Raw genomic sequence first — 25,134 nt, forward strand, 5'->3', positions numbered from 1 at the left:
CTCACCCATATATAAGGGGAAGGGGTGGGCGCTCTCCCGGACTCTTGACCAAAATTTGGAAGTTATACTTGGAAGTTGAAGAGTCAGGTCGTGGAGGAGAGGAGAAGGAAGAAGAAGAAGAAAGAAGAAGAAGAAGAAGAAGAAGAAGAAGAAGAAGGAGAAGGAGAAGAAGGAGGAGAAAGGAGAGGGAAGAGAAGGAAGAAGGAGGCCCTGCCCGACCGGCCGCCGCCGGATCCACCCTCATCACCGCCGGACCCGCCATCGTCGCCCGCCAGGAGCCCTGTTGAGATCCCGCCTGTCGCCGCCGGTGGATCCGCCATCATCGTCCGGACCCGCCATCGCCGCTCGCCTGGCCTTGGCCAATGGCCATCCGCTCGCTGCCGCCGTGATGGCACCCGCCGACGCCAGAACCACCGCTCCGCTGACCCGCTGCCACCGCCCAGATCCGCCGCCACTCGCCTGGCCTCGGCCGCCGACGGCCCGCTCGCCATCGCCGCAGACAGCATACCCGCCGACGACGCCCGACTTCGCCGCCGACGCTGCCTACCGCTGGCACGACGCCGCAGCCACCTCTGACCAGCGCGGCTGAGTCCCCTGCGCTTAGCGAGCCCGGACGACTGCGTCAGTCAGTGCTACACCGTCCACGCCGTCCGCTGCGTGAGGCCGACGCCACTCTGCCTGCACCCGTGGACACCGTGCGGCCTCACCCCGACCGTTAGTGCCGCCCCCGGTCGTCACCTCTGGCCGCGCCCGCCGTGACGCGCCCTTCCGTACCTCGTTGGCGCTACGCCCGCTTGCTCTCCCTGCCCGGTGCTCTAGAGATTGGACATACAGCAGCACCGTCGACTCCTTCCGTGGATACTCCAATTTGAGTTACCCTTCGCCGCGCGACGAAGGTACCCCGCTACCCTAGCTCCTTTACGTCTTTTATCTCTTTCAGTACTCTTCGTATTGCCTCCACCGCACTCGGGTTAGGTAGGTGAGCGCGAGACAGGCCGAGAGAATGACAAATTTTACGAGAGTCTGTCCTATCCGGTACGAGTCGGGACGTCCCGACGCGTGTGAGCAATCTTGTGGGAAGTCTTCCCATTCGACGGCGTGCTCGCCCTCGACCCACCTCAGACGAGTCCGGAGGCCGGACCGACTTCCTTGGCGACCCCGACTTTCTCTGGCGCGGCATTGTTGCTAGTCGGCACTCAGCACGTACCACAGTAGGAACCCATCTCATTCAGCGTCATGTTCGCCTGGTTTCTGCATATTCGTCGGTTGACGTCGTAGGCGTGGACCGACTAGTTAGTGATTCGATACCGAGATCATACCCTCGGTGACGGTCGGACGCCGTCGAGACGACGTCCGGCATCACGTTGACTTCGGTTGATGGTGGCGGCGCGTCTGGTGTCGATGCGTTGACGTCCACGCCACCAATTCCCCCGGGGTGCGAAGAACTCGACTCTGCCGAGCAAGCGTCTGAAAACTCCATTGGGGTCACCAAGTTGGGTCGTAGGTGAGCCAGGTCTTCCTCCATAATCCACGTGTCGTCGGTCGATGCTTTGCCCTTCCAACGAACAAGAAACTTCCGCACTGTCCCACCTTTGGTGAAGGTGATTACCAACGAACAAGAAACCTCGGTGTTCTCTTGCCAGTCAGAAGGTAGTGAAGGAGGAGTGGACAAGTCAAATTCACTCACCGAGAAGTCCGAGGGTAGTGGAGTATCGTTAGATGAAAGAGGTGGGGCTTTGAATCTGACTAAATCTGAGATATTGAAAGTTGTGCTTAGACCCCACGTGGAGGGTATGTCCAGGGCATAGGCATTTTCTCCTACTCGTTTGAGGATTTGAAACGGCCCGACACTACGAGCATGAAGCTTACTAGCCCGCTTGGAAGAGAATCTCTCCGGCCTAGCCCGCACCATCACCATGTCACCTTCTTTAAATTCGCAAAAATGCCGGTGTAAATCTGCGGTCTGTTTATATGAGGTATTGCTATTTATGATGCGTGGATGAATTTCCTCAGGCAGACGTCTAATATGACTGGCAAACTCCTGACCATCATCTGAGACTCTAGTATGCGGTAACATAGGTATAAGGTCAGTGGGCGTACGAGGTGAATGACCATGCACAATCTCAAATGGACTCATGCCAGTGGTGCGGTTGACCGATGCGTTGTAGGCAAATTCGGCACACGGAATGACAGAATCCTAAGATTTAAGGTTGTCCCCAACCAATGATCGTAATAGATTGCCAAGGCTTCTATTAACGACCTCAGTTTGACCATCCGTTTGGGGGTGAAAAGCCATAGAAAACTTGAGCTTTGTCCCCAAGAGAGGCCAAAGAGTCTTCCAAAAGTAGCTAGTGAATCGGACATCTCTGTCTGATTCTATGCTTTTGGGAAGTCCATGGAGACGGACAACTGTATTGAAATACAGTTGAGCGACATGAGAGGCATCAGAAGTTTTAAAGCAAGGAATGAAATGGGCCATTTTTGAAAAATGATCCAGAACCACCATGATGGAATCATAGGTTTTGTTCGTCCTCAGAGGCCCTAACACAAGGTCGATGCTCACATCCTCCCAAAGTTTCTACGGAACTGGTTGGCGAGAGCACACACACGACATTGGGAAACTATATTGGCTACGTCTCGCTTGAGGGATGGCCAAAAGAACTTATGCTCGACCATAGCGATGGTTTTATCTCTCCCAAACTGACCACTAAGGCCTCCGGCATGCGTCTCCCACACAAGAAAATCCCTAAGAGAGGACTGTGGGATGCACAGGCGACGATCATAAAAAAAAATCCGTTTTCTAAGATCTAATCTTGGTTTTGAGGATTCGAGTAATTGCCTAAAGTCTATAGAATGGGAGAAAAGTCCAGGCAATCAGGATATAGGTCCTTCATCTGATCAAATCCAATAACCTCGACTTTCATAACATTCAGTAAGTGGACTCGTCTACTCAAGGCATCGGTGACCCTATTTTCGACACATGTCTTATGTTTGAGCACGAAAGTATAAGATTGGATGTACTCGACCCATCTATCATGTCTAGGGTTAAGTTTCTGTTGGGAGTGAAGATATTTTAGATCTTCATGGTCAGAGCAGAGAAAAAACTCCTTAGACAATAAATAATGACGCCAATGACGTAAAGATTGGATAATATCATAGAATTCCTTATCATAGGTGGAGTACTTTAGTTTGGCATCGTTTAATTTCTCACTGAAGAATGCGGATGGGGTGATTCTCCTGACTCAATACTTCACCAATCCCTAATCCCGACGCATCACAAGCGACCTCGAATACCTTATCAAAATCAGGTAGCTACAGGATGGGGGCTCGAGTCATTCTCATCTTAATATCGTCAAAGATTTATGGGCCGCGGTAGTCCACTCAAAATGATTCTCTTTAAGACATTCTGTTATCGGGGCCTTGATGGTACTAAAATTGGAAATGAATCATCTATAAAAGGTGGCTAATCCGTGGAAGCTACAAACATCATGGGTATTCCTGGGAGTTGGTCATTGGATAATTGCGGTAATTTTGGCCGGGTCAGCGGATACACCTTGGTCAGATAAGATAAAACCTAAGAACGAGACACGACTAACAAGAAAGCAATATTTTTTTTGGGTGAGCATATAACTGCTTGGTTTTCAATACTTCGCAAACTAAACGTAGGTGATGGAGATGATCGGGTGTGGACTTGCTATAAATAAGAATATCGTCAAAGTAAACAACAACAAAGTTTCCTATGAATGGTCTAAGTATATGATTCGTCAATCGCTGAAAAGTGCTAGGTACATTTGATAAACCAAAGGGCATGACTTTCCACTCATATAATCCATCCTTGATCTTAAAGGCAGTTTTCCACTCGTCTCCCGAACGGATACGGACTTGGTGATAACTGCTCTTAAGATCAATTTTGGAGAAAATTTTTGAACCTGCCATCATATCAAACATGTCGTCGATGCGAGGAATGGGAAACCTATACTTGACCGTAATCTTATTTATAGCTCTATTGTCTATGCACATGCACCAACTCCCATCCTTTTTGGGAGCCAACAGTGCGGGTACAGCACACGGGCCGAGGCTCTCTCAGATGAATCCCTTGTCCAAGAGTTTTTGGACTTGACGCTGTAGCTCCTTGTACTGCGTGGGATCCATCTGATAATGAGGGAGGTTGGGTAAAGATGACCTCGGAATGAGATCGATGGTGTGCTGAATGTCACGCATCGGGGGTAGATCATCGGGTAGATTGTTAGGGAAGACACTTGCAAATTCTTTGAGTAGCTGAGAAACCTCAGGGGGGTGGGGTGGTAGAATCCTCGGAGGAGTGATCAGGGATCATAGCTAAGTACATAGTCATTTCACTATCTAGCTCCTTCTGAAATTGGTGACCGATAAGTATACACAAGCCTAAGGATGGAGATCTTGGCGAAGGCTTTTGTGGACTTTGGGTATAAGGATGCAACGTAATCTTCTTTCCCTGATGGATGAATGAACAAGTGTTGCTCCTACCAAAATGATGTACATTGTTATCATACAGCCAAGGGCGGCCGAGGATAACGCTGCCCACCTTCATGGGTAGCACATCGCACAATACGTCTTCCTCTTTACGTGAATCAAGGTAGCATCAATCCAAGATACATAATACGGGTTAGGATGGTCGATTAAAGGTAATCCCAAGCATGACGTCATGACATCGGATATGGCGTTAATACAACTCCCGCTGTCTACAACCATTTTACACATCTTTTCACGAATCTTGAAATATGTATAGAATATGGACGTCCTCAAAGCAGAATTATCGGTCCAAGGCTGGGTAAGGGTACATCGGACAACTCCCCTAACAGAAGTAGAAGGATCCCAACGAGGAAGAGTTGGTGGGAAGATGGTAATACCAATGAAGCCCACTAAATCTTCCTCGTGCACGAATTCATCTTTGACGTAGCTATCTACTCTATATTCTTCCTCATCGATAGTCTGCTCGTCTATGGTAGGGTCACTATTGAAAGGCTCCTGTCCTATGTGTAAGGCTCGTGATGGGCATTGGGAAGCTCTATGACCACGTCCCTGGCATTTAAAATAAGTCAAGCTAGAAGGACCGAGTTGTGTGGGATTGGGTTGAGAAGGGGCTCTAGCGGTGGACTCGAGGGAAGGTGATGTACGAGTATTTAGCGTAGTACAGGATGGAGTCGGGGCTGGAGGTCGGTGCTCGGGGGTAGTGCGAGTGGGAGTGGGAATACAAGGTGCTGGGAGAGCTAACAGAGGATTGCGTTGGACTGCACGGTTGGAATGAGAGGGATTGGATAAGTGTAACCGATCGGTAAGAGCAGGGTGATTGTACACGGGAGCATGGTATAGGTTCTGACAAAGTTCTAGGTCCTCTACAATCTGATAGGCCTGTTCGAGAGTCGTGGCCTTACGAACAAGCAATTCTGTCTCCAAATAAGGGTTAAGACTAGTCCTAAAATGAGAAATAATGACTCGAGGGTTCTCTTCAACTTGGCACCTCATATAGAATTCCTCAAATTGCGTGATATATTCAGAGATGGGACGTTTACCCTGCTCTAGTTTGTGCCATTGGTCAAGAAGATTATCTAAATAAGCAAGTGGAACGTATTTCTCACGCAGTTTGTCCTTCATTTGGGCCCAAGTGTCAATGGGTGCCTCACGACACTTATAGATCGAAAATTCAAGATTTTCCCAAAAGATTTTCGCTTGGCCTCCTAATCTCATCTCGGCGTATTGGACTTTCTGCCACTCTAGCATATTGTACCATTTGAAATAACTATTCAATTTGGATTCCCAATCAAGATACTCTTTAGGGTCCCTAGATCCCTCGTAGTATGGAACATCGACTTTGATGCTACGCTAAATTTGCTGCCACTTGTTGTCGTGATTCGCACGGCGGTGATCGCGAGGGGGAACCACATCCTTGGGTGGAAAAGGATCATTCCTGTCTGGACGATTCCCATTCCATCCATGATGTTTGTCATCAAGCGGATAAGGATCATTCCGAGGGGGATGATTCCTATCACGCTCTGGTATCCTCTCCTCCGGTGGATGGTAATCGTCCCTTGGTGGACGATTTCCATCATGTACCGGGGTACTATCCACAGGTGGATAGGGATCATTCGACGGAGGATGATTCCTATCCTGGCCTGGGGTCCTAGGCTCAGGCGGATAGTAATCCTCTCGATGATTACTATCACGGACCGGAGTGCGAATCTCTAGAGGAATCAGATCGTCTCGTTCGGGACGATTCTGATTTTGGCTTCTGGATCTATCCTCGCGTCGTATAGGATCATCAAGGTCACGATGATTCCTATCACAATCTCGAGATCTAGGATCAGGTGGTTAATGGTCTTCGCGATCACGGCGATGTTGGTCCAGACCTCTATTCTCGAGTTGGTAAGTCTGTTCACTAACTGCATAGATTGAACTGGTTAGATGGTTGTCCATGTTGGTAATTAGTGTATTCACATCACAAAAACTATTCTGGACAGCGTCTAACACACGATCCATGTCCCCTCAAGAGGAGGTCGGTGGGACGGACGAGGACAACTCATGGACGGGGACGGACACATCGTGACCATCTTGGGGTTGGTCTACCATTGGAGCGGAGACTCGTTTGCCTGAACGCAAATGCATGCAAGGGAACTGATGAAATGATGACGTCTAGGATGACAAAAATGACAGGGCAGACACAGGTTAAGCTCTGATACCAAGTTGATGCAGGACACCTATGGAGAAGGGTGACTAGAGGGACGGAGAAATGATAAGGACGGATGGAAGGCAATGGATGGATTGGGTAAGGGAGGGATAAAACAGACCACAGAAATCCACACGATCGAATTTGGAGTTTAAAACTGATGAAATACTGGTGGTGCAGCTCTGATCCTCATCGAGGGTGGGAGTACTATCTTCACCCACCGCATTGATGCCGAAGCACCAAACTCAATACCTGAATTCACGTCACGAAAGAAACTCTCAAAGAGAATTGTAGGAAAATCCAAATCAAATCAAATCTGACGGCGGTGGAGACTTCTCGTGGAATACTGGACGGAGAACACTTCGACACCAAAGAGTTCAAGCATACCTAGGCACCGTAGTGCGTGAAGAGGCTTTGGGGAATTCTAATCGTGACGAAGCTTGACGAATCCCAGCGTTGAGAGGCCCACTAGACGAAAAATTCTAGGCGTTTCGGCCATTGAACGACCCTGGCAGAGGGCGAGACCAACGAGTGCAGATACGGGCAAGACGGGCGCGCATAGACAGACAGGGCACGGGTCGTTCCGGGAGCAGCGCTGGGGTGGCCTTGGGCAGACGGCCTACGGTGGCCTAGGGCGGCCTTGGGCAGCCCTCGCTGGGCGACCTGGGTGGCCTTTGGGCACCCTGGGCGGGCAGCCTGGGGGCAGCCTTGGCAGCCCTGGTTGGGGCGGCTTGGGCGGCCTTTGGGCATCCCCAAGCGGGCAGCGTGGGGGCGGCCCTGGGAGGGGCGGCCTGGGTGGCCCATGGGCGACCCTTGGCGGGCAGCCTGGGCGGCCCTTGGGTGGCCCAGGGCAGGCGGCCCTAGGCAGGTGGCCTAGGGTGGCCTGGAGGTGGCCTTGGCAGCCCTGGTTTGGGTGGCCTAGGCGGCCTTTGGGCGACCCCAAGCAGGCAGCCTAGGGGCGGCCTCGGGCAACCCTAGTAGGGGTGGCCTGGGTGGCCCTTGGGTGACCCTTAGAGGGCCGCCTAGGCGGCCTGGGGGCGACCCTTAGCAGGCAGCCTGGGTGGCTTGGGGGTGGTCTTGGACGGCATCGGTAGGGGCGACCTAGAGGTCCTAGGGTAGTCCTGAGAGAGAGAGCGAGAGAGAGAGAGAGAGAGCGAGAGAGAGAGAGAGAGACACAGAGAGAGAGAGAGAGAGAGAGAGGGAGAGAGAGAGAGAGCGAGGGAGAGAGAGAGAGAGAGAGAGAGAGAGAGAGAGAGAGAGGGAGAGAGAGAGAGAGAGGGAGAGAGAGAGAGAGAGAGAGAGAGGGAGAGAGAGAGAGAGAGAGAGAGAGAGAGAGAGAGAGAGAGAGAGAGAGAGAGAGAGAGAGAGAGAGAGAGAGAGAGAGAGAGAGAGAGAGAGAGAGAGAGAGAGAGAGAGAGAGAGAGAGAGAGAGAGAGAGAGAGAGAGAGAGAGAGAGAGAGAGAGAGAGAGAAAGAGAGAGAGAGAGAGAGAGAGAGAGAGAGAGAGAGAGAGAGAGAGAGAGAGAGAGAGAGAATGGGAAGAGTGATGGAGATATATGTGGCCGGCAAGCCAATCACACATTCCACATCTGGTTCCATATTCATTAATAGAACATATTCATTATAGTGCACGTGTGATGCGTATAACGAAGTCCATGAATACATGATCGGACTTAGTGAATTATGATGAGATCATAATACGGAGATCACTCGTCTTTAAGCATGTGTTCTAAACATCCCTATTCAAAGGATACACGAGAAGGACATCGAAGTATCCGGATAGAATAGCACTATCTAGCCTCACTCATATGATGAGTATGGCCGGTCCCGTAGCCATTAGTGTGGCGACACTAAGGATAGATAGTGGGTGCTCTTTAGTGAAAGAGTTCACTGAATTGATCCGTACGAATCCCTGAATGGTATTATACCAAACTGTCAATCAGGTAGATTCACGTCACGGTTGTGTAAGTGGTCCTTAGACCTGAGACACCAAAGATGTCTTGTGGACGGATGGTTGTACTTTGGCTATGGCCAACGAGTCTCTAATCATGGGATTCTAAACAGTCTTAGTTCGGGTGCATCAAGAAGTACACGAAGACGATTGAGTGGTCAAGATGGGATCGTCAGCCCTCGGTATAAGAGGTGACAGCTCAAGGAAGACGATGCAACGAAGTCCTTGGCCACGGTAGTGAAATATCAGAGAAGAGTTCTCCGATGATTTCCGAATGCATCAGTACTAACGCGAATGACCGATTAGGGTTTGAAAGTTGACCATACCCCAAGTCGTCCAAGGAACATCAAGTAGATGAGAGATTATACATACACGATAACCGATGATGAACAGGTTCCATGAGTGAGTCGATACACACTCCTTTGTATGTTCTAGGACACGAGGTGTAGCTTGGGACCCCACATGTCGGAGTCTCGACCTATCGATTGGGTTAAATCGATCCGATGTTAATTAATCTATATGATGATATAGTTAATTAAGTTGGAAGGCCGATAAAGGTTATTGGGCTTTTGGAGTCGTTAACTAGGCTGATACATGGGCCTAGAGGGTCACACGCAAATGGTCTTTTGGACGTTGGAAGATATACTTAAGTTTTGGGGGTTTTTATGAAACATACCCACTTAGTATAAATAGGGGAAGGCCCTGAACAAAATTCACCCAGGCCAGAATTGTTCAGGGGCCTTTCCCCTTCTTCTCCACTCTCCCCACACCCCCTCTCCATCCCTGATGTGATCGGGACGACGTAACGACACCGATGGAGAAAGAACGGGCCTCGTCAACCAAAAGGAGGAGATCTGACGCGCCGAAGACCGCGTGGATACGTTTAGAGACTGCACACTTGAGCAGCTTGACTCATCTCGCTGCGGGATCAAAGAAATCACGAATGAGAATTGTGCAAAGGTATCTCGTTTCAATGTTTTTGTTGATGTCGTTCGATTCGCAAAAGACTTCCGCTGCGCATCATTTTAGATTTATTCATCCAAGTCAAGGCTTCTAGAACCCAACAAAGAGAAGGGGGAAGGCCGGCGGCATAATGTGGTGGTGGCGGCAATGGCGGCGGCGGCGCTAGGGTAGTAGGGATAGGAGGTTGGGCAGTCCTCCAAGAAGAGTTAAACAAAACTCGATTCGTGAATAATGAATGCCTAACTGTTTCTTGAAAAAATGGCCTATACATATAGGCCTTGGAGGAAAGAGAAAACACAACTTAATGATGAAAAATTAAAGATGAGAAATTAAAGACGAGGGCGTGCTTCGTGTCACACCAAGGGGCAGTTGTGGTTCTGCCGTTGGCGACGTGTCATGATGCGCGAAGGAGCGTGCGTGTGTGGAGATGTGCGTAACGCCGGTATATTGAATTTGTCTGATGAAGATTGTGGCATGTCCGTGGCGGGTTGTTGACTTTGGTTGACTGTGGTGGTGTGTCCTTAGCAGAGACGTTGACTTAGGTTGATGGTGGCGGCGCGTGTGGTGTCGATGCATTGGCGTCCACGCCACCAGTGAATCAAATAGCTGGTGGCTCATTCTATATGGCTTATGAGGATGAAGTTGTTGATATTTTGGAAAGGGTGGCTGAAACTGACCTGCAAGAAATAGGAGGAAGTCAAAATCGAAGAAACGCCAACCCAAAACGAGGAGGAGTGCTGCAAGTAACTTCAAAGGAAGCTGATCTTCTTGCAGGGATAAGAGAAACCAACAAGAAACTTAAAGAATTGACTTCCACTCTAAAGAATGCTTTTCTCCCTAACTCACCCCTTGTGAAAAGCAAAGATTTGTTCTCAATGTTCTAGCAGAGATCATGACGATGGAGCATGCCAACTTGGAGAGGAGGAGGTCCATGTGTTGAACCACAACAACAGCCTTGGGGAGGACCAAAGAGGTCCATCTACAACAACCAAGGAATCTACTCCCAAGGTACCAAGGCACCTTTCCAACCATGAGTCCAATTCCAGACCCCACCACAACAGCTCCCAAAACCAGGTACAAGATTTGTCTACTCTAACACATGTGATCTCTCACATGATAGAGCAGCAGAATCGAAGGCTAAGGAAAGAAATGGAGATGTGCATCCAAGCCATGATGGAAACACATACAAAGATGATGATGGACGCTCAATAGTAGACAAGACAACTTTTGGAGAGCTGGAAGCAAAGGACACTTGACCATGGAGGTAAGGGAGTTGAATCCAACTCCCTCTTAGGTCGATTTCCCACTCAACCTTCCATTAATCCAAAAAATTTATCCCATTTACAAGAGGAAAGCCTATATTATGACAATGAGGAAGATCTTGAAGAAATTCAAGCCATTTTAAAATTGAGAAATGGCAAGGAACTTCAAGATCCTTACCTAGGCAAGGAAAAAACAAAATTGGAGGAAAATAACCTAAGAGAAGGAGAGACTCCAACACCTAGTATAGAACCCCTAGCTTCAACCTACACCCCTTATATTCCTTATCCTTCGGCCTTAAAACCCCTTAAGTCTTCTCCTGATTATGAGTATAGACTCGTAGAAAATTTTAAGAAAGCCCCTATGTCAACAGCCGTAGAGGATATGATTAAATGTGCACCTTCTTTAAAGAAACATTTAAAGGATTCATGCACATCTAGGAAAACCAAGGAAGTAGTTAAACTTTCTGAAAATGCCTCTAGTATCTTAAACTCTGTTCCCATTAAAAAGAGAGATCCAGGAGCTCCTTTTATTACATGTGAAATTGGTGGAAAGACTTTTTCTAGAGTATTATTAGATACAAGAGCTAGTATTAGTATTATTCCAAAAGTTTTATATGAGGAATACGGTTTTGGGGAATTAGAGGAAATCTTCATGGATCTATTACTAGCTGATGGAACAATTAGACAACCAGAGGGTAGATTGTCTGATGTGATTATAACGTTGAAAATTGTGGGATCCCTGTCGATTTTATTGTAACTGAGGTCAAGGTGAAAGGGTATCTAAGTTTAGCACCTATCATTCTAGGAAGACCCTTCTTGGTGATTGCTAGAACAATCATGGATTGGGAAAAAGGGACTGTTCAATTTAACGTTGGAGAGGAAAGAGTGAAATTAGACACATCCAAGATGATGAAATATCCTAAAGGGAGTAACGAAGAGTTAAGATTTTGTGATGAAGAGGAGGATGATGTTGAGGTTATTCGAGGATTTCTATTGAGAATAGATGACACCAACCAGGAAAAAGCAGAACCTGATCCTCCTACCCTCTCCCTAGATTTGAACTTAGAGCTTAAACCTCTCCCATCATCTTTGAAATATGCGTTCATAGATTGTAAAAATTCCCTACCTGTGATTATTTCCTCGTCCCTTAATCCTTCTCAAGAAAAAGATCTGCTTAAGGTATTGAGAGAGCATAAACAGGCATTAGGATGGACATTTGAGGATATTAGAGGAATCCCTTCATCAATTTGTGAACACAGAATATTTTTGGAAGAGGATTCTAAACCTTCCAGGGAGCACCAACGTAGGCTGAACCCTCATATGAGAGAAATATTAGATAAGGAAATATTGAAATGGCTAGATGCAGGTATTATTTATGCCTTTTCTGATAGTCAATGGGTCAGCCCTGTTCACATGGTGCCAAAGAAATCTGGAGTTACGGTAGAGATCAATGAGAAAGGAGAAGAAATCTAGGAAAGGGTGATAACTAGATGGAGGGTATGTATTGACTATAGAAAATTAAATAAAGCTACAAAGAAAGACCATTATCCCCTTCCTTTCACTGGACAAATTTTAGAAAAACTATCAGGACAGAATTTCTTTTGTTTTCTTGATAGTTATTTAGGATATAATTAAGTTAACATTCATCCTGATGATCAAGAGAAAACAACTTTTACTAGCCCTGTAGGTATATATGCCTTTAGGCACATGCCTTTTGGCCTATGTAATGCTCTAGCCACCTTCCAAAGATGCACGAACTCTTTATTCTCTGATTTAGTAGGTGATTGTTTAGAAATATTTATGGATGATTATTCTGTATTTGGAGGTTCCTTTGAAAATTACCTTCCAAATCTCACTAAAGTTCTTCAAAGATGCATTGAAAGTGAACTCGTGCTAAGTTGGGAAAAATCTCATTTTATGGTACATGAGGGAGTGGTATTGGGGCACAAGGTCAGCAATCGTGGACTGGAAGTGGGCAAGGTCAAAATAGAAGTCATCTAGGGCCTTCCACTTCCCACAAATCTAAAAACCCTTAGAGGGTTCCTCGGCCATGCAGGTTTCTATGGGAGGTTCATTCAAAACTTTGCTAAATTTTCCAAACCTCTTACAAATTTCCTTTATAGTAAAACTAATTAAATCATTTTGGATAAAAGTGCTATTTTTTCTTTTGAAGAGCTGAAGAAGGCCCTCACACATGCACCTATTTTGCAAGCTCCAGATTGGAGCTTGCCATTTGAAATCATGTGTGATGCCTCAGATTTTGCTGTAGGGGAAGTCTTAGGACAGAGGAAAGAGAAGAAACCTGTGGCCATATTTTATGCTAGCGGGACTTTAATTGATGCACAAATCAATTACTCTACCACAAAAAAAAGAACTGCTAGCTGTAATTTTTCCTTTAGAAAAAATTCGACCTTATTTGCTTTGTAGTAAAGTAATAGTTTATACTAATCATGTGGCATTATAATATCTTTTGTCTAAAAAAGAAGCTAAACCTAGGCTCATCAGATGGATTTTATCATTACAGGAATTTGACATAGAAATTAAAGATAAAAAAGGTCGTGAAAATTATGTTGCTGATCATCTTTATAAGGTCAAAGTAAATGATTCCTCACTTATTCATGAAGCATATCCGGATGAGCAAATTGTGGCCATCTAGACAGGAAATGTTCCATGGTTTGCAAACATTGTCAATTTTTTGGTGACAGGAAGGGTCCCTTCAGGATGGAGCTACAATGAGATAAAGAAGTTCTTCAAGGACATGCTAGATTACTTTTGGGAAGAACCAGAGCTATACCATCAAGGAGCTGATCAAATTCTTAGAAGATGCATACCCGAAGAAGAACATAACAGCATCCTTATATTCTGCCATTCCAACCAAGGAGGAGGTCACTATTCGGCTAAGGTAACAGCCCATAAGGTAATGGAAAGTGGGTTTTATTGGCCAACTTTATTAAAAAATGCACATGACTTTTATTTGAAATGTTTAGCATGTCAATCATCCATAAATATTGATAGAAAAATTACATGCCTCTAAAACCCGTCATAGAAGTAAAAATATTTGATTTATGGAGCATTGATTTCATGGGACCATTTCCTAATTCTAATGGATATGAGTAGATTTTAATGGCTGTAGACTATGTCTCAAAGTGGGCAGAAGCCATAGCCACTAGGACCAATACCATTCAAGTTGTCACTGATTTTGTGGAGACTTACATCTTTTGCAGATATGGATGTCCTAGGGCTATAGTTAGTGATGGGCGGTCACATTTTGTAAATTTTAATTTTAGACATCTTTTGAAAAAATATGGTGTACTACATAGAGTAACCACCCCATATCACCCGCAAGCTAATGGGCAGGTTGAAATATGTAACCAAGAAATTTAGAAAATCCTTCATAAAATTCTGAAGCCTGATGGGAAAGATTGGCCATACAAACTAAATGAAGCATTGTGGGCCTATAGAACAGCCTACAGAACACCCTTAGGAATGTTCCCCTTCAGGTTGATATTTGGAAAACCATGCCATCTACCATTGGATTTGGAACACAAAGCTTCATGGCCATTAAAAAGTTAAATATTTCTTTAGATGTAGCAGGAAAATATTTCTTCAGTTGGTTGATATTTACAATTCAAGATTAAATTCTTTCCTGGTAAGCTAAAAAGTAGCTAGAATGGACCTCATTTGGTAGTAGAATCATATGAAAATAGGGCCATTTTAATTTTGAATCCTAGAACCCAGAAAAAATTCACAGTAAATGGGCAAAGGCTGAAGCCTTACCTACATGATGATCCTCATCTACCCCTTAGCATGATCTTGGAAAAACATGCACGTTAGTAACATCTATAGAGCCGCATTAAAGCTTTTATTTCTATTTGTTACCTTTCTTGTTTTCTTTTGTTTCTTTTGATTTTTTTATTTTATTTTCTTTGGTTTCAGAAAATGCCAACCACCAATACATGAAATGGACGTGAAGGAGCCTGCATGAAAGAGCTCAACCAACTGTTTGCGCCCTCTAAACTCCTTTTTATATTTTCCTATTCATTTAGGACTATGCAATCACTATGTGGGGGGGGAGATTCAGTCCCCCTTAAAAGTTTCTCTATATTTTTTATGATTTCTCAATGTTTTTTTAATAAGTTGGGGGGTATAAAAAATTATTGAATTCAACATCATCCCATATCCAAACTTTGGACAGCCCCGCTTATCGTTTTGCCCTAGAAGAAAATGTTGGGAAACTAGGCTCAGTGAGCGCATCATGATCATATTATAGGAGCATCAATGTTGATTCTTAGGTAGTACATGATCTTATCCCCAAATGCCAAGAGCACATGGTAGGGTGAAGGAGAGATCTGAAAATCAAAAGGTGTATACCCCATAGATAGGGATTTGAGTTTTTAGTGAAAGTGTGACACCCCCACTACACCCATATTTTGAATTAACCGAACCTATCTATGTGTATGACTACCTATCAGCCTAATCATATGCTGGATAGTGAGATGCATTTCTTCAAGTCTTGAGCACATGACCCCTCCATCTCATACCCTTTATGAAAAATTTTCATCCCACAATTCTTCATTTGCCATCTTCATCCATCTATATTTACTTACTTTTTGCGACCTTTACCCCGCCGTACCTATATAGGACACCTCCTCCACCTCATTGCTTATGAAATGCCTAACTCCCAAGTCGTTCTATCTCGCTTATCTTTAAAAACAATATCACACTGATATTTGTCATCTGATTTTAAATATTTTCCATTAATATTCACTCTACATCTTCTCAATCTATTTCTTCTTTTTGATCCTCAAAGTTGATAAAAAAAAAAACCTCGATGAGGGTAGAGTGATTGCATGACATCTGTGATTGACTTTCATTCAAGAAAAATTATCTGATTAATGTAGTTCATAAATCCTTTCTTATTCTCTTCTTCTATTTTGCCCACCCCCCCACCCAAAAAAATAACAAAAAGAAAAAACAGAAACAGAAAAATAGAGAAAAAAATTTACTGTGAAGAATACATTTTACAAAATTATGAAAAAGAGAAGAAAAATTACTATGGGGCTTGTTTCTTCTTCTTCTTATTTGTTTCCTATGAACTGCCTAACTATATCATTCCAGAATAAGTGCATTCTCTACCTAGAAGAATAACTTATGAGGATCATCTCGACCTTCTTCTACCTTTCACATTTCTTGAATATTGGGAGTAGGCTATGTAAGTAATATTAAATCTTCCTCTGACTTTCTTAATTCAGACTTTGCCCATTCTCCTTAAACCATCCTTCTCATCTCTCTTGAACCTTAGAGTAGATAGGAAGCCAGTTCTCAACACACCTTGTTACCTTGTGTTCATACTAAGAGGAGAAGAGTGCACATTCTATATTTCAGGTCTGATAAAGCTTGTAGGGACATCACCACTTAGGTAGCCCTTTCTCTTGTGAGAGAGTGAACCAAGAGGGGTGAGGCCCAAGAGGGATAAAATTTCTTTTTATGGCGTTGAACCTATAGAGAAGTAAGCAGCCCTATTATCACCACCAGCTTTGCTCAGACCATGAGAAAAAAAGTTCATGTATTCCTGCAAAGGTTTTGACCTAGATTGTCGAAGGAAAATGCTCATCTAGATATGTGATTGATAAACTTAATGCTTCATGCAGATACCTTCTTGGTGCAAAGGCAAAAGGGGAAGTCCAAAGAAAATCTAAGGGCATTGATAAGGGACTAGCAATAATCTAAGTTGGGGGGTATTTGATAAATCCAAAATGATAGTAAAATATATGTGCAATTCTAGCCAATTTATCTACTTATTTATCTTTATCTGGATATATTATAAATATTTATGTTAAGTTGTGAAACATCATGAAATAAAATCACCTTTTTATAATTTGGAGTTAATTATTGTTATTTGTGGGCCTAACCCCACTTAACTCATTGAGTCTAACTCTCTTCTTAGTTTATGTGGAAGATGCAGGAATCAGGTGAAAATTTCATGAATAAGGGGGATAATTAAATGAAGGAGAAGCTATTTGGCCCAAAGGAGCAGGCCCAACCACAACCCTGGGCTAAGAAAGGAGGCCCAAATCAAGACAGCTGGCTCTAGTCTAAAGGCCCACAAAGGAAGCTCCACTAAGCCCACTGTGAAAGGCATCTTGGGCCAAAGAAAGGAGGGCAAAGGGAATGTCCAGTCATGATTATTTGTGAACATTTTAGGTGCTTGGATGCTGATTGGAGGACACCCTTGGACGTGGATCTAAGCCAGAGAAGAAGATTCAGCCATTCAATCCATAAAACATCCAAGGGTGGAGACTTAAAGATAGCACCTTTAATACTAATTAAGGAAAGATGTCTTGAACATCCCTAGGGTATTTAAAAGGTCTTAATGCTGATTGGAGGACCATAATGGACGTGGATCATGACCTAGAAAGAAGAGCTGGCCATCCATTGTATTAAAAATCCAATGGCTCTCATTTGTTCTCTCTCCCTATATAAACCCCTCCACTCTATTGTAATATTCATCTTGTGTTTCAATCCAAAGTAATGTTTGGTGGTCTAAGTGAAATTGAGTCATAGATCCATTCACCTCAGTGAGTGCCAGGCTGAGGAGGAAGCATCCAAGGCTGAAGAATCCGGTGGAAAGGAGAAGAAGAAGTCCCGTGGACCTTTGAGGGTGTGACAAAGAGGTTACCTTCTTATTTCTCCTTTTTCACTCTTACCTGTTCGTCTTTTGTCTTTGGTTAGTTGGATCAGCTAGCCAATATCTAGAACGGTTCCAACGCATCCAACCACGCTCAAAAATTCATTCTAGACCTCATTCTAGAGTGAAGTTAGTGCAGGCCATTTTTTTCTCTCTCCTCCACCAGGCCACTTTCCCCATTTGGCATCCGGACTTAGCCAAATTTTGACTAACTCCAGAGCGCCAGCCTGATTCATTTCCTATTTTAGTTTGGCTTTAAATATTCCTAAAAAATCCCAACAAAGTCATTTTCTGCTTTCTAATATTATTACAAATCTTTTAATTATATTTTAAATATCTTTGTTTATATTTTTATTAGTTATTTATCTTTGTAGGTAGTAAACCCACTTCTAAAATTCATAAAAAATCATAACTAAAGCAGAAATTCATTAGGAAAAAACCCATGCTCCCTGTGGATCGACCCTTACTCTCCTATGCTAGTAAGGTTATTATAAATTTTTGTTGTTATAATTCGGATAAATCAACGACATTAATTAGTGAAGTTAGCTCATCACTAATTACCCATGAAATCTTAATTCTTAGGCAGACTTGCACATGAGTGTGCTGGTGGGTGGCGAGCAAACGCACCCAAGGCCATGCAGAAAATGTTGGGTCCTTAGTGTGCTGACAGATGCATGCGTGCTTGCACTTGCGCGGGCAGGCATGGGCATGATCGGGTGCACAATGGATGCAGGCTCACATAGTTGGGTTGACGAAGTGTTGGCCAAGACGTCCCGGAAAGGGGTTTCTTGGGTGATCTTTCAACAACTCGTTTCTTGAATGGTCGATGATGCAAACAAGGTCTGTGAACGGGCAGCAGGACGATGGTGTATAGGACTAAGAGTCCAGGGAGGGGTCGTTCTAGCAAGTTGGTGGTGCAGGAATGAGCGTTCTTGAAATGGATTCAAGAAAGCGTGACACGACGAAGTCCCAAGATTGGGAGAAGACGGCAATGACGATTGGCCTCCATGGAATGACAACGTCTTGGAGGGAAGCGGTGTTAACGCGTGACTCTTTCCCATGATTAGGGTTTGCCCGTCCCGATATCCAGACTAAAGAGGGACGGTATAGGATCTCAGATATCGGATATCGGCCGATATCCGTCCCTCAGGTGGTGGACGGATATCAATATCGGCTATCAAAGGGGTAGGGACGTGGCAGATCTCGGATACCGGATATCGGTTTTCGATATCCGGATATCGGTTTTCGATATCCGGATATCGAAAATCGATATCCGGCGAATTGTTTGTACAGTTTTTGCTATCCCATACCGGAAAATTTTAAATTCCGAGAGAGTATAAGTACGGGCGGCCCACTTTTTAATTGAAACGCATTTGAGTCGCCCCGTGGCCCATTAATAACGATGTTAACATTTCAAAATGACCTTAAGGAGTGTGGTTGTAATTAATAGAAATAATAATAATATTGTATTAATTGAATCAGAAAGTAAATACAATTTTCATTTACGTGAACAAACTCACGTGTTGTAGTTAGTGTATTTGGCAGTGTAGATGTAGATAACAAAAATATTTATAAACGTGTTGTACTGAACAGAAAGAGTAAAAAATATTAATAAAATTTTTTAATTGAATTAAGAAGTGAAAAAAAAAATTATTATAAGTGAACAGAATTACGTGATGTACTTAATAAAAATATTGATAAATATTTGTTAATTGAATTAAGAAGTAAAAAAAAAAATTATTTTAAGCTAACAGAATTACGGGTTGCAGTTAATAAAAATACTAAGAATTTTAATGTTATCTTGGGAAAATTCATGGCATTTGATATTTAGTTAGTGGAATTAATAAATTAATGGAGTTTTCACTTTAAGAGAAGTAAGTCACGTGTTGTAGTTAGTGTATTAAGGAGTGTGGATGTAGTTAACAGAAATATTTATTAACGTGTTGTACTGAACAGAAACAGTGAAAAATATTATTAAATTGTTTTAATTGAATTAAGAAGTAAGAACAATTTTTTTTTAAGTAAACAGAATTACGTGATGTACTTAATAAAAATATTGATAAATATTTGTTAATTGAATTAAGAAGAAATTTTTTTTTTATTATTTTAAGCTAACAGAATTAAGGGTTGCAGTTAATAAAAATACTAAGAATTTTAATGTTATCTTGGGAAAATTCATGGCATTTGATATTTAGTTAGTGGAATTAATTAGTTAATGGAGTTTTCACTTTAGGAGAAGTAAGTCACGTGTTGTAGTTAGTGTATTAAGGAGTGTGGATGTAGTTAACAGAAATATTTATTAACGTGTTGTACTGAACAGAAACAGTAAAAAATATTATTAAATTGTTTTAATTGAATTAAGAAGTAAGAACAATTTTTATTTAAAGTAAACAGAATTACGTGATGTACTTAATAAAAATATTGATAAATATTTGTTAATTGAATTAAGAAGTAAAAATAATTTTTATTTTAAGCTAACAGAATTACGGGTTGTAGTTAATAAAAATAATAATAAATTTGTGTTAACTGAATTAAAGAGTAAATACAAATTTCATTTACGTGAACAAAGTCCCGTGTTGTAGTTTGTGTATTTGGGAGCATAGATGTAGGTAAAAAAAAAATTAACTAACGTGTTGTAGTTATCAGAAACAGTAAAAAATAGTAATAAATAATTCTTAATTGAATTAAGAAGTGAAAACAATTTTTATTTTAAGCTAACAGAATTACGTGATGTATTTCATAAAAATAATAATAAATTTCCGTTAACTGAATTAAAGAGTAAATACAAATTTCATTTATGTGAACAAAGTCCCGTGTTGTAGTTAGTGTTTTTGGGAGCGTAGTCAGTGTATTTGGGAGCGTAGAAGTCACGTGTTGTAGTTAGTGTATTGAGGAGTGCAGATTTAGTTATTAAGAGTAACGAACATATTAAGTTAATTGAGTTTATGGTGTTTCATACATAGTTAATTGAATTAAGAACTGGAAACGATTTTCATTTCAAGCGAACATACTCACGGGTTGTAGTTAATTTTCATTTATGGCGTTTGGTAGTTAGTGAATGGGATGAACAAATTAATGGCAAGTGCATTCAACTGTATTGTCGTAGTAAATTCGGGATATTTAATTAAATGACTGGCCGGTGCATTAAAACTCTACTAATACAAAAGACACCATACAGTAGTGTTCACCGGTATCCGGTTTTTCGATATTCGGTCAAAAAATTTACGGGTAGGCTATGAATGCAGCCATGTCAAAAAAACATAAGCCCAACGTCTCTGTCAAAGATTTCTGCTTACCTGATCGTCACCTGCGTTGCATAAGAGAAGTGATAAGTAGTGATAAATATGTATAAATAACATTTGGTTGAGTTATGTGACGTGTACCTCGAGAACAGCTAACCCCACCATCTTCATCGTCCTCAATATCCTCGCCTAGCTCGACGTCATTGTACCAACGTTTGTTGTCCGCGACGAGCCAACACTTCACGGTGATGAGTGTTTCAATGCTTATCGCGAGACGGGAATGCTTGTACGTGACAATAGCGCGTTAACTGAGAACATGCGCTCGGCGGGCGCTGCCGCACATACGGATAATAAGTCCTCGCGACGGCTGCAAGCAAGGGAAACGCCGCTCGCTGCTGCCCACCACGACAGTGGAGTGTAGACACCCTCGTTCAGCATAGTCTCCGCAAGGAACTGGTCGAACTCATCCCAGGCCGATTGCATTGTCAACGGTGCCGGTTCCACGTGTCGCATAGTGGTGCTAAGCCACCCAACCAACTCTGCACCTCCTCGCCGCCCCCTCTAAGCGGCCATTCTCGAAACACGGCTCGACCTGTCACCGGGCAACAACGACTGTACGTACGCGATAGTCGCCTCTCGAACCCCCGTGCGGAGAATTGACCCTTTGTGGATTGGGTCCATCAACGCTGCGGCAGTGATCGCCTCATTCGCCCACAATATCTCTGCGTACTGTTTAAGTTTGGAAAGCATCGCTCTACACGCCTGTGCCATATTTGACCGATCTCCTTCGTGCAAACGTCGAACAGATGTAAAGAATGTGCTGTCTTCAATTTGCTCTACCACTTCCTCCATGTGAACCCTCAGGCCGTCAATGAGATGTAGGACATCGTAGATCGCTAGCGTCACGGACTTGCAAACATGGTCTGTGGATACGGCAAAACGGCCAAGGATGCGACAGAACTGTCCGAACAATTCCCACTCGTCCTTCGACAGCTTCGAGGACGTCGCCTTTTGGCCGAAAGCCATCGAGACTTTGTCCAGCACATCACGCTTATCATATCGGCCGCCAGCATACAGTCTAGGACAACCATGTTGGTGTCCTCAACTTCGGGGTCGTCTTCACATGCTTGGGTGTACAGTTCTCGTCGTTGCGTCGAGCTTCGAATACTCCGCACTAAGTTGCTTACCTTCGCAACTGCGTCACCCAGACATAATGGCTTGCACGGCCCGTCAACCTCATCGGATACTGAGTAGACATCTACGAGTTCATTGTCCTGGTCGCTGTCATACTGCTCTGCGATCATCATCACATCGCCTTCTTCAGGTTCCATGCTCTGGGCCGAAGGAATGTTGAAGCTTCTCAACGCCGCTTGCACGACAATGTTTAAAATATGTGCGACACAAGGGACGTGCCTCCTGGCAGTTAACGTCGGGTTCACGCTCCTGACCTTCCGCGCCAACAAAGCCAACATCTTCTTGTTCACCGTCGCATTGTCCGTAGTAATAGCATAGACCTGCATAATTACGTTAGACAAGAAAACTAGCAAGCTCTACTAATAGAACGATCAACACGCTGAGTTCTGACCTTCGTCCGCAAACAGAACTCATCTAGTGCTTGGAGAACAATGGACGCCATGTTCCCCCCGTCGTGCTTGCCGACAATTTCACAGATGGCAAGAACCCGCTCTCTATACGTCCACGTGTCGTCCACCTAGTGGACGGTGATGCCTATTAACCTGGTCCCGTTGTCCGCAGTCCACGCGTCTACAGTCAGTGATACTTGGGCCACGGTCTCCCAAAGCTTCCTCACACCAATCTTCATTTGGCCGTGCATTTGGATGGTCGACCTCTTTATGACCTTCGCACTTGGAGGATCCAGGTCTATAAGCGTAGCATACCGCCACATATCCTTGAATGCGACGTTGTCAACGAGGCTCCATGGAGAATCTGTTAGGCATACAAACTGAGCAATGAAGTTCTTCGTCTCGTCTGGGGTGTGCCCCCTGATCGGCCCCAGTCGGCTTGGCTCTCCCTATTGCCTGCTCTGCATTATGTCGGTGATGCGTGTCTGACCACGTTCTTCGGGGACTTCGCCCTTCAGTTCAGCATGATGATCTGGATGGCATGATTTGAAGTGGCGCCAAAACACATTTGTGCTTCTGTCCGCCTGCCTCTTAATGGGTCTCCTCTTACTGTGCGGGTTCAACTCCCGGCACAGTAAGCATATATAGTACCCATCTTCCGTCGGCTCGAAGTAGTCGATGATGAGGGAACGATTCGTACGAGGCCGTCTCTGTACGACACGGGAAATTCCCTCCTCTGTACGTTCGGGACGTACGACTCCTGACCCAGCTCTTTCTTGGGCTGGGTCACCGCCTCCAATTGGATTCATCTTTCTGCACAATTTCAAGTTAACCTACATGTTTTGGACCAATTAAATTCAAATCTAGATACATTAATAATCAATCAAAACAGTGGAAGTACAGAAAACTTGGCATAATTAAAATCATGACCTCCATCTTCATCATCGTAATTAACATATTGCCCACAATTTTGACGTTTGTTTTCAGAATCGTGAAGTGATAAAATATGCACGAAAAGTAGATCTAAGTTAACCATAAAAATCACATTGCCTAGACTGACACCTAAACACCAAATCAACAATAAAATCCATAGTGTAATAAAGGACTTTAGGTGAAGAAATACCGTTGAAGAGCTCTTCTTCAGTTGTAATAATGCCCATATGTGGGTCTTCTACTCTGCCGGTCCTCAATCAGACAAGTTCGTCTTCAATTAAGAGAGGGAGAAGAAAAAATCGAGTTATGAAATTGAGAGAAGGGGAAGAAAAATAGAGATTTCAAATTGCGGGAGGGAGAAGAAAAATGGAGTTATGAAATTGAGGGAGGGAGAAGAAAAATGGAGGTATGAAATTAATAGATGGAGAAGTAAAATGGAGATATGAATTTGAGAGAGGGAGAAGAGAAATAGAGTTATGAAATTGAGAGAGGGAGAAGAGAAATAGAGATATAAAACTGAGAGAGAGAGAAGATAAATAGAGTTATGAAATTAAGAGATGGAGAAGTAAAATGGTGATATGAAATTGAGAGAGGGAGAAGTAAACTAGAGATCTGAATTTTAGAGAGGGAGAAGTAAACTAGAGATATGAATTTGAGAGAGGGAGAAGAGAAATAGAGATATGAAATTGAGAGAGGGAGAGCAGTAATAGAGTTATGAAATTAAGAGATGGGGGAAAAAATAGTGATATGATATTGAAAGAGAAAGAAGTAAAATAGAAATATGAAATTGAGAGAGGGAGAAGGAAAATGTAGTAATAAAATTAAAAGATGGAGACGTTAAATGGAGAGATGAGTTTCAGAGAGGGAGAAGAGAAATAGAGATATGAAATTGAGAGAGGGAGAAGTAAAATAGAGATATGTAACTGAAAGAGAGAGAAGAGAAATAGAGTTATGAAATTAAAAGATGGAGAAGTAAAATGGTGATATGAAATTGAGAGAGGAAGAAGTAAACTAGAGATATGAATTTGAGAGAGGGAGAAGTAAACTAGAGATATGAATTTGAGAGAGGGAGAAGACAAATAGAGATATGCAATTGAGGGAGGGAGAGCAGTAATAGAGTTAGGAAATTAAGAGATGGGGAAAAAATAGTGATATGATATTGAAAGAGGAAGAAGTAAAATAGAGATATGAAATTGAGAGAGGGAGAGGAGAAATGGAGTTATAAAATTGAGGGAGGGAGAACAAAAATGGAGTTATGAAATTAGTAGATGGAGAAGTTAAATGGAGATATACATTTGAGAGAGGGAGAAGAAAAATATAGATATGAATCTGAGAGAGGGAGAGGAGTAATAGAGTTATGAAATAAAGAGATGGGGGAAAAAAATAGTGATATGACATTGAAAAAGGGAGAAGTAAAATAGAGATATGAAATTCAGAGAGGGAGAAGAGAAATGGAGTTATAAAATTGAGAGAGGGAGAAGGAAAATGTAGTTATGAAATTAATAGATGGAGAAGTTAAAAAGAGATATGAATTTGAGAGAGGGAGAAGAGAAATAGAGATACGAAATTGAGAGAGGGAGAGCAGTAATAGAGTTATGAAATTAAGAGATGGGGAAAAAAATAGTGATATGATATTGAAAGAGGAAGATGTAAAATAGAGATATGAAATTGAGAGAGGGAGAAGAGAAATGGAATTATGAGATTAATCGATGGAGAAGTAAAATGGAGATATGAATTTGAGAGATGGAGAAGTTAAATGGAGAGATGAATTTGAGAGAAGGAGAAGAGAAATAGAGATATGAAATTGAGA

At 43.2% G+C, this 25,134-nt stretch overlaps 1 pseudogene; it reads left to right on the plus strand.

Moving 5' to 3' along the window:
* LOC144710327 (very-long-chain aldehyde decarbonylase GL1-3-like) overlaps nucleotides 1-25,134 on the plus strand; it is an 80,701-nt pseudogene that overhangs the window by 40,723 nt on the left and 14,844 nt on the right.

Source organism: Wolffia australiana, chromosome 12 (assembly GCF_029677425.1).
Source record: "Wolffia australiana isolate 7733 chromosome 12, ASM2967742v1".
Classification (NCBI taxonomy): domain Eukaryota; kingdom Viridiplantae; phylum Streptophyta; class Magnoliopsida; order Alismatales; family Araceae; genus Wolffia; species Wolffia australiana.